The sequence below is a fragment of the Cupressus sempervirens genome, chromosome 10 (assembly GCF_028749045.1).
Source record: "Cupressus sempervirens isolate cs-2001-9-10 chromosome 10, ASM2874904v1, whole genome shotgun sequence".
NCBI classification, from domain to species: domain Eukaryota; kingdom Viridiplantae; phylum Streptophyta; class Pinopsida; order Cupressales; family Cupressaceae; genus Cupressus; species Cupressus sempervirens.
Genome location: NC_143127.1, coordinates 543,425,269 through 543,435,170, shown reverse-complemented (window position 1 = coordinate 543,435,170; position 9,902 = coordinate 543,425,269). Strand labels below are relative to the sequence as shown.

The 9,902-nt window shown below is 33.8% G+C and overlaps 1 pseudogene; it reads left to right on the top strand.

Annotated features, from left to right (window-relative positions):
• The first annotated feature begins 5,978 nt into the window (after window positions 1-5,978).
• Window positions 5,979-7,188, top strand: LOC149535043 (receptor-like protein 4; annotated as a pseudogene).
• Window positions 7,189-9,902: the final 2,714 nt, after the last annotated feature.

Sequence of the window (9,902 nt, the reverse complement as noted above, 5' to 3'; positions counted from 1 at the left end):
GCTTCCTACAGTGGGCATAAAATTCACTAAGCAAACTAGTATTTCAAATGTAGCCTACAAAAAGTTTTCGAAAATGGAAGAAGAGGAGAAGCTTTTGGAAAAGAATGGTGATTTCTTTGATGTGAACCAGATAAAGGAGATCTGGAGGGATGTTCTCTGCTGCATCCATGAGTATTTCATACTTGATAGAAGAAATAAAAGAGTTCATAAATGTCATTTTGTTTTTTTAAATCATTTCAGATATGAAGATAGAATATCTTTCCCCTTCTTTTTGCGGTTTTCTTTACTTAATAGTTTAGAAGCCCATAAGAAAAAGGAATCTAGACCCATTCTTCATGAAGGTTTGATCCTTCTTATTGAGGGATATTGTAAAAATAAGCACACTACCTCTACTCCCTCTAAGGACAAGAAGAAAGAGCCCATTAAGAGTAAGAAGGGTGACTTTGTTAAAGGTAAAGAAAATGCCCTAAATTTGAAACCCTCTACCTCTCAAGTTCTTGAGGATGAGGAGTCTGAGATTGATAATTTGGAAAGCTATGAGAATTGGAAACTTGAGGATGAGGATGATACTAAAACTGGAGAGTTAAGTTCTAATTTGGATGGGTATCCGGAGACTTAAGATAATAATTAAAAAGGAAAAGAGGAAAACAATAGTGAGGGTAATTTTGGACAAAGTAAATCTAATAATGAGGGTAACCAGGTTATTTCTAGTGGGGGTAATAAAGTGGAAGATAACACTGTCAGGAATCCTATTGAGAAGAATAAGGAGGACCATATGGCTATTACTGCTTCTCCTATTAAGGGGATAGAGGAAGAAAAAAGGAAGGACTCTGCTCATCCTGAGGACTATGTCGAGGGTCGAAAGGAGGATCAAACAAAAATGGAGGATATCAATGACAATGCCTGCTCCCCCCCACACGAGACTACTGAAGATGATTGTGACACTATGGAGAGGGATACCATGCTTACCCTCCTACATTTTGCTAAGGAGAAAGCCAACACCAGTCTCAAGGTTGATTCCTGGATCTACAATGAAATAATGGGTTTGAAGAAAAAGGTTGAAATTATGCAACATAACCTGGATACTACCAATGCTAAACTTAGTCATATGGAAGGACAGATGGGAGACATACCTAAAAAAATTAACAACTATGAGCAGAACCTCACAATGTTAATGAAGGAGAGTAGCACTAAGATGGAATAGGTCACCTCGAGTATTTATGCAGCTGCTGCAAGCCTGGGTAAAAGGGTGAATGAAGATATCATTTCAGCTGAGGGTCCAAGCAAAAGAACAAGGCAGAGCTTTTGGAGGAGTGCTATGAAAGCTGCTGCTACTATGGATGTTGTTTCCATTCAAGAGACTGTTGCAATTGGTAAGGAAGCAGCTAAATCGATCTTGGAGCTACAATAGTGGCACTAGGGTGGGTTCTCTGGTTTGGTGCCTGTCTGGTATTGGTCACTGGTTGGGGACTCTGGTCTTGGTTTCTGGTTTTTTATAGTTTAGACTGTTTGTGGTTCTAGGTCCCTGCAAAACCTGGGTTAGCTTGTTTTTGGACTTTTCTAGTGGTTGCAGGTCCTTGTAAAACCTGATTTTGATACTGTTCTTCAGTTTGTTGCAAGTTTTTTCCTAGTTGGGTTGTCTTGCTTTATCTTTCTATTTTTCGTTAAAGGGTTTCGGGGTCCCTTCAAAACTTGCTTTTATCGTAATCTAAAACAGATTAGGATTTAAGAAACATATCTAACTAAGGATGAGAAATAAAATTTGAATAGAACACCAAAGTGCCTGAGATAAACAGAACATAATAAAACAACTTGTTCATGGTTGTAGCTCCATCCACAACACATATATTGTAGCTCTGTGATACATGAGCATCAAAGCATAAAGGATTTTGTTAGATGGTGTAGAGGAAGTAGTAGCATTTTCCTTGGAAGAAATTCTTGCAAAATGGAAGCATAGTTAAATAATGTGAAATGTTTGATAGGATGCTTGAATGCAATGTTTCATCAAAAGCCATGGTTGTTGGATATGCAAAAAATAGATATATTGAGAGAATATATTTTTTTAAGTCGCAATTGCCTTGGTAGACATGCATGCAAAATGTGGAATCATAGGTAAGGTGTTTGAACTATTTTATTGACTACCTCCATGAAATGTCATCTAATGGCAAGCCAATATTACAGGATATGAATATTAATTTTTTGAATATATCTACACACATACACACACACATGTATGCACGTATGTGTGTGTATATTTATATCAGAGAAAATGAGTTAAATATATGTGCTTTGCCAATATCTCTCATCTATGCCAAAATGGAACCTTTGAAATGGGTTATAGACATCTCTTAAAGCATAAATGATAGAGAACTATTGTTGGATGTTATTTCCATTAGCTTGGTAGACATGCATGCAAAATGTAGAATCATAGTCTACCTCTACATAGTATAGCATGGTATAGTTAGTACTATTACTACTACTACTACCACTACTATTAACTAACCTAGCCTCTTGCTACTCCTATTGGAAACTAAAGTATTGTATGTAAGCCACTTCTACTACATAGTGTATACAAGACCCTTCCTTTTCCTTTCCCCTTTCTTCCTCCTCCACTGAAAAAGATCACTACAGAAATATAGATCACAAGGGCACAACAAAATAAAAAATATATATCCACTCTTGAATCATAAATGAATGAATGAAGGGAAAAAATAAGTGGTGGCATAAGTTATAAAACAATCAATCAAAATTTAATGACTTTTAATTCCTATTCCATTCCTCCAACTCAACAAAAGCTTCCATTATGTAGACCCTTGGTTTCTCTTTATCATTGATTTGTGTGTATGTAGAAAGGAGAGATAGAAGAGCCTATGATTAGAACAACATATCAAATCCATGTATAACAATAAATTGCATTGTTTAGTGCTTGGTCATTCATAACTTTATATTCTTACCTAGCTTGGAAAAATCCTAGCTATTTCTCATCAAATCCCACCTAGCTTTATACATCAAAACCTCACAAACCAGGAAACAAAAACCATAATCAGTGTCAACAGATATGCTGAATGAATATATGAATGCCATGGGAATGTTGTAAATTTGGGGTAAGGGGTTACAATTGTGCTGTAACTTAGTGCTGATAGTAAGTCAATACCAAAAAGATTGGTGCCACAAATTGTGCTGCTCAAATGTGACAAGGGTTATAGTGTTCTTAGGGTGTAATTGATGGTGTTTTTGCACAGATTTTTCATAGTTTCAAGCAATTTCATTTTCAAATAAAATTAGGTTTCAAACAATTTCATTTTTAAATCACATAAACTAGTTTCAAGCAATTACATTTTCAAATCACATAAACTTGAAGTAGTACACATCCTTACCTAGGTAGTGTAGATCATATGTGGGCTTGCAGTGTTGATATTGTTGGTAGAGATTGTGGAATTTAGCTTTGCATAAACTGGAAGAATGTTGGTAGAGATTGTAGAATTTAGCTTCACATAAATTGGAAGAATGCTGACATAGATTGTGGAATTAAGCTTCACATCTACCAATTGCATTTTCTTGAATATAATTATAAACACAAAAATACTATATATGTGTGTGCATACATATATGTATATATTTATGTGTGTATGTATGTACATATGTATACATAGATGCAACACACATGCCCATATAAATCTACATACATACATGTGATTGTAGTCCATGCATGTATCCACATATATATCCCAATTTGTGCATATCCTACAATTATGGAATGCTATAAAACCACAATTTTTTGAGGAATTCCAATAAAAATGGTATACATCCATGTACACACACAACTATATATATAAATATAGATATTATATATGTGCATGCATAAAAAAACATGCATACACACACACACACATACATGCCATGTGTATTCTTCCACAACTTGCATACATGTCCACGAGGCTAGTGGCAATTGCAACATGCAACAAAATGTTTATTATTTATGCTTTGAGGGACATCTATACTCAAACTAAAGCTCACACTTTGGCACAAATAGAAAGGATGTTGGAAAATTTTGTGAAATATTTAGACCTCCCAACTCATTCTCTTCAATATAAATCAAACTTGGTTGCATGGGTACGCATACGCAAGTATTGGGTATGTGTACCCCAAGTACCAAGTACTCATTGGAGAGCATCGTAGCTAAGGACCTTAATTAAGATTTCTAATTTTTTTTTAGTTTCTTTTTTTCACATCAGCCTATTGTTTATTAAGCTTAATTCAATATGTAATCAGTTTGAAACTTTGATATAATACTGATTAATAGAAAAGTCTACCATTCGTAGAACTTGCAGAGTGCATGTACCCAAGTATCCATACATAAGTACTAGTTACGAGTACCCCAAGTACCAAGTACTCATTGGAGAGTATCATATCTAAGGAATTTGATTAAGATTTCTATTTTTTTTTTAGTTTTTTGTTTTCACATCAGCCTATTGTTTATCAAGCTTAATTCAATACGTAATCAGTTTGAAACATTGATACAATACTTATTAATAGTAAACTTTATCACTTGTAGAACTCATAGAGTGCAAGGTGGTCTACAAGTGTCATTTTAAAACATTCTATGTTCATCCCATTTTCATGAATGCATGTTTTCCCATATATATCCATCTTTTTTGAGGCATTTTGTTAAACATTATATGCATATATTTACAAGTACATATATAAATACACATATGCATACACACATCAATAAGTATATACATGCGTACATACATATATATGCATGCATGCATACGTACATACATATACATATATGCTTACATACATGCATTATACATGTGTGTACATACTACATACATATACTAACTCCAAAAAAAAGTGTCACTGAAAACATGGCAAGTGGTACACAAACTCTGTCATTGTATCAACAAAGCTGATGAGAAAATAATGGCTAGACTTTGGACTATCAAATAAGTTCATAACCCTATGAAAGTAGAATTATATTTAAAATGAGATGAACCAAAGCCTATCTCTCTAGAGTTGCTGCTCAAATCTATTTCCAATAAATGAGAAGTAGATCTAAAAATATTAGGGTTCTAGAGCTACTAGATTCTTGAGCTTGAGAGACAATTTTTGTAGCCTCTAAATGAAAATATGGATATTAGTTAAATTTTTTTTTCAAGCCAAAGGTTAAGATTGTTACACACTACCAGAAAGTTGTTTGCCCCAGTATGAGAAATATAATAAGGTGTTAGTTATTGTTAAAAAAGGTGATGCCATTTCTGGTTTCTTGCCATGGAGGATGGTATTAAGCAATGTGATAGTAGTAGTAGTAATATTAAATATTGTGAAATATATATTCCAATATTATGAATCTAATCATATGAAAACTTAAAAAATAGAACATAAAGATATGCTTGTGATTCATAAAATGAAAAAGAAGGTGACTACTGATACAAATTATGGATGTCAAACAAGAGGAATTTTTTTAGATAATGTCAAACTTCATAACCTAAGTAAGGATTCACAAAACAATCCTTACATGTCACTTAGGAGTGTTATGCTAGTCCTACTCTTTCAAAGTTAAGAGAACCACAAAGCTTTGTGCCAAGTACCTAGATCAGTCGCTCCTTGGGCTGTTTTGCTAAGTATTTAAGAGAACCACAAAGATCTAGTAGAAAGTATCCTCTATTTACAATGGTTGACCCTAGACTACTAGTTGTTTTCTCTGCAACCAAGATAATTGATTTAGTTTTCTTTGAAACATGAGACCATTTTGGTCAGCATTCTCCCAGGGTAGGCCAAAATGGGAATTGCATTTTCAAAAAATAGATTTGCTGAAAACACTTCAAAAACTTTCAAGAAAATTAAATTAATATTATAAAGCCAAATTATGTAGCCTTTTCTGGCATCTTCCCCCCCTATGCCAAAATGGGAGCTCTAGAGTAGGTAAAATTGTGAAATGCCAAAATGGGAGCTCAGTCCCCTATGGTAAAATGACACCTTGGGAACATGGTATGGACATCAAGAAAAACATAGAGGTTAATGGTGGAAGTCTCTCTCTCCAACTAGTAGAATCCTATCAAATCTGTAACTGTGCATCAAGATGGTCTAGAATGGGAAGATCTCTATAGAAATTTGGTGTATAAAGAACTTATAGTTACAATATGCCTATATAGCATTACTACATATGCCCTATTGTTGGGTTAGTTGAAATCATAATTTAACTTTATTGTCTTATGCTTAAACCTCAATTGGTAAGCATGTAATCTTGGTGAATTGTTGCCACCTAACATGTGGCTCTTGGTCCTAGCTTTAAGAATGATACAGATAATTCTACATGTGCCTAGCAATCAAACATCAATGGTGTTAATAGCCTCAATGGAAGCAAGGTGTTGTCGACCCAAAATCTAATAAAGAGTAAAAATCAAGCTCGTGATGATTTCTTAGCTCATTTGTATCAAACTCCTCTTACATTGACTTCTAATGTAGACTATGAGTATATTGATACAAGGTTGTACTATAGGCTTTGGTTTCTCACCTTGAAAAAATTGATTCAGGTATTACTACTATTGGGAAGAAAGTGTTTGACATTATATTCAATGACATCAATTTACACTTGATAGATATCTTCAATGGAGTAGGAAGCTTCACTGCATTTCATTGGTAGCAGACTGCTCACAACTTTACCAAGCCAAAAATGAGCATAATGTTAGCACCTCTTACTAGAACTCCAATAATTAGTGGTCTTGAGAACTATGCATTGATTCCAATGGATTTCACAATAGAAACATTAGAATTTTTAACTATGAAAGCATTAAAAGAATCTTTTCAAAATCCTAATTGAATGTGATGTAATGGAGATCCATGTGCTCCTTCTGCATGGAATGTATGGCACTAATAAAGATAGCTCTACTCTTGTTATAATGTGCTTTGATCTTGGGAGTCAAGGTTTAAAGGTTTAGATTTTCATTAATGAGAAAATGACCACTTTCTCAACCTTGATAAGCCTGAACTTGAGCAACTATAGTTTGAAAGGTAGTATTTTTTTGGAGCTTGGACAGGTATCTCTTAGAAAAGGGGATTTTTTGAATAAACACAAGCATGATTTTGAATAGTCTAGGCTTTTGACAACTTCAGCTGGTATTACTTAATGGCAATGAGATGGAAGGATGAGTCCCTAAGGCTTTGGAGGTCATTCAATGATGGATCCATCATCTCACAACACACTAGAACAATCAATCTTAAAACATTGCATGATTTGTGTTTTAGTATTTCTAGGCATATCAATGAAAGGATCAGTGGAAGTGGCTATATTAAAAGGCATTTCAAACAACTAGTTATTCCCTTTGTGTAATTTGGTGTGAAAAGTAGAAAATGATGATTATAGAGGTGCACTACACAATGAGTAGGGTTTATGTCATGGTAAGTGCTTAGTCATTGCAGTAAAATTTATTGTAGTAAACCTTAGGAATGTCCCCCTTGGTCAACCAACACCAGAAGAGGAGGTCCTACCCTCCTCAATAATTGGTCCTAAAGGGCACTACTTGGTCACAATGTGGTAGGTTTTGGCCCTAAGTTTGACATCCCCAGCACTCAAGAAGAGACCTACCTTAAGAGATTTGGTACAAATGCCCTCAATTGTCCTTAGGTTACTACCAAAAAAACCCAACTCTAGTTCTAGAAAACAAAAAATAAAATCACTTTTAGGCCATCCCATAATTGAAAAGCAACCAAGTACCTAGATTAGTCACTCCTTGTTGGAAGGGGATAATTCTTGGTCACATAACTTATTTCTTATTCTCTTGTACAAACCATTCCTATGCATAGAAAGTGAGTTCTACCATTTTCACTTTAAAAGAACCATAAAGAAGCTACTGATACTATCATCAACCCACATGGCTAAATGAAAATCAAAGCTAAATAGTAAAATGATAATTAATATATTTAGCATAAAGCATCCAAGTTGAAATCACCATACCAGTTTGTGTAGAAGTTATTACTACTCTCTAATAACTATAAATCTAGTTCAATAAGCTTCTTTATGATCAACATTATATGATTCTTAGGTTTAGAAATAGTTGTAGGCTAGTGCTTATAGTCAAAATGATGAAGACAGATTTTAGTGTGTCTCTATTAGATTACTCCAATAGAATAAATTAATCTGTGTAATAAATTTAACAAGATAGAATGCAAAACAAGTATTATTTAGACAAAAACACACAAGAAGGTAGGTTTGAGTTCTCCTTTCAGAAGTCTACTGATGAATCAGACAATCAAGGCAAATATTACAAAAAGCTAGTCCATGAAGCTATCTTGAGAATCTCTTGTAGGTACAATCTTGAATTTATTAAGGAAACATAAGCAAACAAATAGTGTCAGTTAAAGCCTCAATCGCATACATATACAAAAGATAATTTTATAATATGGTAATGTAATTTTTGGCACATAGGAGTATATACCTATATGTAAAAGTAGATATTGGATAAGAATAACCACATAAATAAAATGCATAACAAAAATAAGTTATTTTGCAAAAGGTGATGAATTCCAAGATTATTTAAAAAGACATAAAGTAAACATATACAGAGCTTCAGTACCTCTAGTATTAGCTCTACTTTCTTTTCAGCTTCCATTTGAAAGGCATAGACCTTCATGATAGTAGTGACAACATAACCCTATGGTGAATTAACAAAGACAAATCAAAATGCATTAAATATTACTATCAAAATTTGGCAAACATAAGAACATTTGTATGGTTCTCAACTAGAGATATTCTTTTATTAATATTAGAGCTTATACACATAAATTTTATTAAACAACAACCACCTGGTGATCGCCTTAAGCCTATTATAATACATATCAAGCTTGTCTAAGTGTAAGGCTAGAACCTCTAAATCAACACCACCATCTTCTAAATCTGGGAAGGAGCGAAGGGGAGCCCGAATGAGGAATTTCAAGGTCCCCAAGTTAACCCAATTTGGTTTTAGGGGACAAGGGAAACAAAGGAATATTTATGGAATTAGGAGTAGAGAAATGGGTAGAGCGATCGAGAGTCCAAGTAGATTTTGTCTCCCAAGAAGACCCTCTAGTAGAATCATCAAAGACCTCAATAGTTTCATCAGCTAGCTTCTAATGGTCTTCATTCTTATGTTTCACTCTACAGTCAGGAAGAATTTTGGTACTCAAAACAAGTTAGTCTCTAGGGGTATTATCAGTGTTCTACAACTGTTTAACAACAAATGAAATAGGGGGAAGTCAAGGTTGTTCAATTCTAGAGTCAAATTTGGGGAACTTTGTAGAATAAGGCTTGTGTGTAATTTATAAAGCCTAAACATAAAACCCAAATGGAGGGGAAAGCTACGTTGATCATCCAAATAAAGTGGGTGAAAGAAATAGTGTGCATTATTCAAGCACATCATTCTTTTCTTTGGAGCGTTATGATTTTAGGATATGCAGATGATAATTGATCAGGCATTAGACCCTTCCAAATAAAAATGGTAGAAAATATGTCTTATTTGGATGAGAAGATGAGAGGTAGATCGATTTAGTTATTGCAATTCCTTTGTATGTTCATTTGAGCTTCACTTGGTTACAAGTATACTATAATATTCTCTAATTAACAAGGCCAACCATGTAAAGGTGAAATCTCATATGGCCTCACCCCCCTCACCCTAACATGAATCTAAATTACTCATTATCATCTAACTACATACTTCATTCATTCATTCATCAATTTATGAACTATAACATTCAATCAATACAATCACATAAGATTCATTAATATGATATAAAATTCATTAATACAAAATACTAATCAAGACTTCATTAACACATAACAATATTGATTAACATAAAATAAAAATAAGTATTAATATGCATCATTCATAGATAATTACTTAAAACAAAGTTCTTTCATT